The sequence below is a fragment of the Peromyscus leucopus genome, chromosome 2 (assembly GCF_004664715.2).
Source record: "Peromyscus leucopus breed LL Stock chromosome 2, UCI_PerLeu_2.1, whole genome shotgun sequence".
Lineage (NCBI taxonomy): Eukaryota > Metazoa > Chordata > Mammalia > Rodentia > Cricetidae > Peromyscus > Peromyscus leucopus.
This window is the reverse complement of record NC_051064.1, coordinates 99,471,436-99,478,283: the sequence shown is the minus strand read 5'-3', so window position 1 is coordinate 99,478,283 and position 6,848 is coordinate 99,471,436.

The following is a 6,848-nucleotide window of genomic DNA, read 5'->3' as shown; positions in this document are numbered from 1 at the left end:
ATGAGGTTAGGCCCTAGTCATATGAGACCTCAAGGTTTTCTGGGTATGTGGGCTAAAATCTAAAAATGGGGAAAAGGTCTACCTATGTAGTAATAAAAAAAATTGTCATGTATACTGAATAAAGGCCCTAACACCACCTTTAGAAAAATTTCTTACAACCAAAGATGAGTTTATTTGTTACTGTTATGTCTCATGGTATTTAATTTTTTAATCAAGAAAAATATATGTATAAAAGTTAAAATGACCCATAAATGTAATTATGGATGTCTGCTTCTCTGAAAACTCCCTTCCACCTTCTTGGTTCTTATTAACTTAAAAACCACAACAAAAAAGTTGATTGTTAAAAATTCATATACAGGCAATCTTAATTTGCTACCGTGTGCCATGTACATTGCATACTAGCCTCATTACAGAATAAGGATGCATGTAGAAATAAGATCCTCCCACCCAGAAGTCTGCTGCTTCTGTTTCTGGCTGTGTAGGCCTGACTAGTTCTGGTTATATAGGCCAAACCAGAAAACAAACAAAAACTACTTCTTATCTGTAGGAAAGATTAATTACTCCTCAAGTCTGCTGTGAGGTGATGCCCTTGTACACTGGTTTAATAAAATGCTGATTGGCAGTAGCCAGGCAGGAAGTATAGGTGAAGCAAGCAGACAAGGAGAATTCTGGGAAGAGGAAGAAGAGAGTCAGGAGTCTCCAGCCAGACACAGAGCAAGCAAGATGTGAAGGCAGAACTGAAAAAAGGTACCAAGCCACATGGATAAACACAGATAAGAATTATGGGTTAATTTAAGTGTAAGAGCCAGTCAGTAATAAGCCTGAGCAAATGGCCAAGCAGTTATAATTAATATTAAGTCTTTGTGTGATTATTTTATATATAAAAAAACTGGGTACTGTTGTCCCAACCGTGGGCCAGGCAGGACCCCAAAATCTTCCGACTACACGTCTCTTTCCCAGTAAAGGATCTTAGAGACAGCACATACACCCTAAATGTCTAAACAACAGAGAGAAAAAAAGCAATTACTCTGCCCTCACTGTCTCCCAAACTGGCATATGAGGCTGCTAAGAACAGGGGCATCTTATACCTAAGCCTACCACCTGACTGATACGGGACTGACATGCTAGTTCAGTTGGTCAGCCCCTTTTCCTTGGCTTTCAGTTCTTCCTCTTAACAAAAGTTAACTCCACAGTCCATGCCCTAGCTACTTGTGCTCTGTGATTAAAGCAGGCTTCCAGATACTCTGTGCTCACACTCAGGTATTTAATCAAACCATCCAAGTGGTGCCTTTAAGAAGTTTGCTAGACAATCCTATGAAAATGACTCAATAAGACGCTGAATTTAACTGGCTTATTTTACAAAGCTTCCAGGCACTTGTTCTTTATGCAGGAGCCTGATGTAACAAACTGCTGATTACAGTTACCATATCCTACAAAACTCTGGTACATGGTCTGTTCTATCCAGTTGTACAATTGTATTTAACCTTATTACACAAATTTAATATTCCTGACAAGAATGTACAGTTCTTGCTTCCTGACTATTGTTCTGGATCATTACCCTCTTTGAGTTTTATTGTGGCCCTTTGGATGGACTGTCTTTGGGGACCCCTAACTGCTGTTCTTTCTACATTGTCTCCTTTGTCAGCTCTAAGAGAAATCTGTACCCTAACCTCCTAAAGCAGTTTGGGTGACCTCTAAAGGGGGATGCAACTCCATCCTACTTTTGGGGGCCCACAGAGGCTCCCTAGTAAGACCTTAGTCAAGGTCAGAAAGTCTGAGCTTGCTTTACCCCTCATGGCTGCATACTAGGATGCTTAGGCCAGGGGTGTGGTTTCCAGGTGTATTGAAGGGTCTACACTTGGTTGTACGTTGTGCTTTGACTTGAAATGGGGCGGTCTTTTGCCTCTCCCCTTGCTAGTGTATAAAAAGCCCATTAAAAATAAACATGAGGCTGCTTGGTATTGACCCAGGGCCCTCCTGAAGCTCTCCTCTGTCTCTGTCTTTTTTCTTCATCTATATTTCTATCTAGTATTTCTCAATTCCTCACTACCCACTTCAAGGGCCCTTCAATAGGTTGGGCTGAACCCCAACACTAGACCACAACACCTACTCATTACTCTTTTTGCCACTCTGGACATTGTTTTAGGGACTCAGAGCTAAAACAGCTGAGCTGAAGCCTTTGCCACATCAATTAACCCCTCTATCTTATCAGCTATTAAAACCCTTAAAGAAATTTCAGGTCAGCTTAACATCCTTTAGGACCAACTCGATTCTTTGGCTGCCAAAGTACTCCACTAGATCTTCCTACTACCAAGGATGGGATCTGTGCCCTCCTCCTAGAATGATGCTCCTTTCACACCAACAAATCCTAACTAATTTGAGATGGGGCCCAAAGACATAATGACCAGATGAAACTTCAACCACACACCTCCTTCTATGTATGGACTTTTAGTTTCCTCCCACTTTGGCTCCTCCCCTGATCACTCCTTTCCTCCTTATTATCTTCAGGCTCACATGTTTACACTGTCTTTTAAGTGTTTTATCATCTGAACTTTCCCCCATAACCAAATAAAGTCACCATGTAAGCCCCCAATGGCTGTCACCCTGTAACAGCTATAGGATGCCAACAGGTACAGCAATATGCCAATAGCCAACTGACCAATCAGACCAAGGAAGTCCTGACCTGTACAACAAAGCATATTTACCGTACAAAGTCAAATACATTTCTTGGCTGTAGTGCTTGTCCAAAATCAAAGAGGACCCTTCCCCTAAGAGACATCTGTGCCTTCCTAGGGGAAGAATGGTGTTTTTATTTCAACTGATCCAGCCTAGCATAGGAAAACACTAAACAGCTGTTAGAAAGAATTCAAAACAGAAAAGGAACAGACAATACTTTCTGGAAAGGTACCTGAACTACCTGGAAGGATGCCATGGACTGCCCACTTGGCAGACTCAATCATTACGATTATACTAATGTTCCTCTTTGGCCGCTGCCCTTCAGCTGTCTCACCAAGTTCCTCCAATAACACTACAAGCTGTCACTGCCTAGACGGTTACTGATTTCTGCATGGCCTAAAACCACCAGCCCCAATGCCACCTGGAGGAGACTTCAACATGCTCCTTCCACTGTTGAGACCATCACCCCTTCCAGCTGGAAAAATCACCCTCCCAAAAATTACAACTACTCCCTCTTCTTCTTTTACCCACCCTAAGTTGGGTATGTTAGCCTCAGGTCCTGAGAAACTGAGTTAGGCAGCCTCTCTCCATAAAGAATGGCTTAGCCCCAGCCTGACCATTTCCCTCCACCTGTAGAAACATTATACCTGGTATCAAAAACAATCCGCCCTGTTTCCAGCCAACCCCCCACTATAAAAATAGCTGTAACTTCCTGGTAGCTCTCTCTCTCTCTCTCTCTCTCTCTCTCTCTCTCTCTCTCTCTCTCTCTTCTCTTTCTTTCTTTCTCTCTCTCTGCTTGTGTGTGTGCTTGTGTGTGTGTGTGTGTGTGTCCACAGAAAGGTCAAGGCCCCTTGATATTCCAATGAAGCAGTCTCTGCCTGTTGAGATCAAGTTTGTCTGCTTCTCTGTCTTATTTTTCTTACATACAATGCCCTCAGAGACTGGAAGAGTGTGTCAGATCCTCTGAAGACTGTAGTTATAGACAGTTGTGAGCTGCCACATGGATTCTGGAACCAAACCCCAGTCCTCTGCAAGAACAACCAGTGCTCTAAATTGCTGAGCCATCTCTCCAACAACAGGGTCCTAGGTCTTCACTGGGCCTTTTGTGTCATAGGGGGCAGAAGAAAGAGAGAGACAAAGACAGAGAGACAGAGAGAGATCTATAGGCCAGCAGCTGGGCCTTGGGGTACAGATTGCGGAGGCTTCAGGGGTGAAAGTGAGTTTGTGATCTAGTTTATGCTGCTCAGTCTGCCTGAACAGGCAGTTATCAACATCCATGACAGGCTGGAACATTGCATTAGTGCAACAGTTTTGGTGTCCTTCACACTCTTGTAGGTCATAACCTCATCCATGGCCTGTAAGTAATACCAGAAAACTTTATGGTTGGCAAAGTTGGACTTTGGTGGAATAAAATATGCTCACAAATGTACTTGGTCTATTGTTGGTTCCCTATCTAGGGTAAACACATTTTTTTGTCCATTTCGTGCTAAGAAAGGTTGGCACAGCAGCTATGCTAAGTGATATTGCAATAAGCATGGGTGTGCAGGCATTTAAATTATATTTTTACTTTGATTTCTTTGGGTGAACATTCAGGAATGATATAGGTATATGATATAAAAGTTTTATTTTCATTTGAGTATCTTCTGTACTGATATCCAAAGTTGATGAACTAACTTACATTAGTGCCTTCCAAAAGTGCCAAGAAAGTTCTATAAAGATGGTGGCAGAAATTACTATATTGTAAAGAGGCCCATGCAAGCACCCCTACCTCCACCATTTTCCTCTTCTTGGCAATCAAAGTATCTAAAGAGTGGTCCATAAAGGAATTGGACTTTCCCATGGAAACTCACTCTGAGAGAAGAAGTCTAAATACTGATGCTGGTCAAAACAGGAACTTTTTTTAAAATTAAGTTTATTCATTTATTTTACATTCTGACTGAAGTTTTCCCTCCCTCTTCTCCTCCCATTCCTTCCCCTACCTCCATTCTACTACTACCCTATCCACTCCTTTTATGTTTTTGTTCAGAAAGGGGTAGGCCTCCCGTGGGTGTCAACAAAGCATGGCATATGTAGTTGAAGTAGGACTAAGCTTCTCCTCTTGTATTAAGGCTGGATAACGCAATCCAGTATACACCAAACTGTTAGGGGCAGGCAGGCCCTGCTCCGACTGCTAGGAGTCCCACAAATGGACCACGCTACGCAGCTATCACACAAATGTAGAGGGCATTAGGTCAGTCCCATGCAGGCTCTCTATTTGTCAGTCCAGAGTCCATGAGCTCCTGTGATACCAGGTTAATGTTTCTGTGGGTTCCATTGTGATGACCTTGACGCCCCTGGCTCTTACAATCCTTCCTCCCTCTCTTCAACAGGATTCCCCAAGCTTGGCCCAGTGCTTGGCTGTGGGTCTCAGCATCTGTTTTTATCAGTCACTGGATGATGGCTCTCTGATAACCAATGGGGTAGTCACCAATTGACCAGGTGGTCAGTTCAGGCTACTTGACCACTATTGCTAGGAGTCTTAGCTGGGATCATCCTTGTGGATTTGTGGGATCTTCCCTTGTACCAGGCTTCTACCTGGCCCCCAAATACTCTTCTTTCATAGTAGAATGCATTTATTTTGCCTTAGTTTCTGAAAACTAAGTATCTGAAAAGTATTTGTAGATGTAGAACCCTGCATTAGTAGTTTCCCCTCTTTGTTTGCTGCTTTGAAAACACCATTCCTTTGCTTTGTGGTTTCATGTTCATTGATCTGTTTCTGATGAAAGCTTGATGGGCATTCATCTAATTCCCATGTACATCAATGGTCTTCTGTCCTGTGTTTCTATTTTTTCATTCATTACTATTAGCAAATTGGGCTAATGTGTGCATATAGTTCTCTTAGGCTTTATATTGACTGAGGTCTATTGAGCTTTTGGATTACTTTAAGGAAATTTTGTAGGTAGCAAGGTGGCTCAACTGGTTAAGGCACTTTGTGCCTAGCCAGATGTTTGGTCTTCAATGGTAGAAGGAGAAAAAGAACCCCACAAGTAGTCTACTGACCTCCAGAGGCACTCCATGTCACAAGTGCAAGCACACAAAGAATATGTAAGTAGCCTTACCCTAGGTCCCTGAGTTCAGTCCCCAGAACCACAATAATAATGTTAGTATTAATAATAGTAACCAGGACCAAAGAGCTCCTCCAACAAATGTGAATTGAGTATCTGTGGGTGCACATCTTTGCCAAGCATAGCTCTGTTAAAATGAAGTAGTTTATTGTAAAGAGCTGAAAACATTGCCTGACATACTGTCAGAGAGCAGATGTGTTAGATATCACTGTGATTAGTTATGCTTCCCAGGGAAGTTGCAGTTACTAGGGAAGCTTACTTACACAATAGGCTCTCAGATACCCATGATGCTCTCTGGGGTTCATGCAAATCACAAGCCCTAGAGCCATAATTGTGTCCCCAGAGGGAAAGACTTTCTCACTAAAAAATCTTAAACTGTCTCTTCACATTTTTGTCTATCTATCTATCTATCTATCTATCTATTTATTATCATCATTATTATTATTGGTGTAGTCCTGGCTGTCCTGGAACTATGTATGGCTAACCTTGAACTAACAGAGATCTGCCTTCCTCTGCCTCCTGAGTGCTGAGATTAAAGGCATTCGCCACCACTGTCCCTCTAATTATTTCTTTTTAATTTTAATTAAAATATCACCACATCATTTCTCCCCTTCCCTTTCCTCCATCCATTCCTGACCATGTCTCCCCACTTAACCCCTCTCAAATTGATGGCTTTTAAAAGAATTGATTATTATAGTTCCTATATATGTAAAAACATAAATACATAAATACAGTCTGCTGGGTCCATTTTGTTTCTTGACTATTTTCAAGGCTGGCCACTTAGTATTGAATAACCAGTGAGAGAGCTCCACTCCGGGAAAGACTAAGTCTCCCTCTCAGTAGCTCTTAGTTGTCTGTTGTTCTTTTTCTAGGGGTGGGGCCCCTTGAGATGTCCTGGTTCCACCTTGGCAGATCCAGTGGTTCCTTTTAAAACCATGTTCCCTGTGTGTTCTCCTGGGAACCTAGCGCCAGGCACCTAGCTGAACACAGCACTAGCCACTACAGAAACTACTAACTGGCACTTTGTGGAGCAGAGCACCACCAGGCAGGACCTGGGAGGGAGAGTTT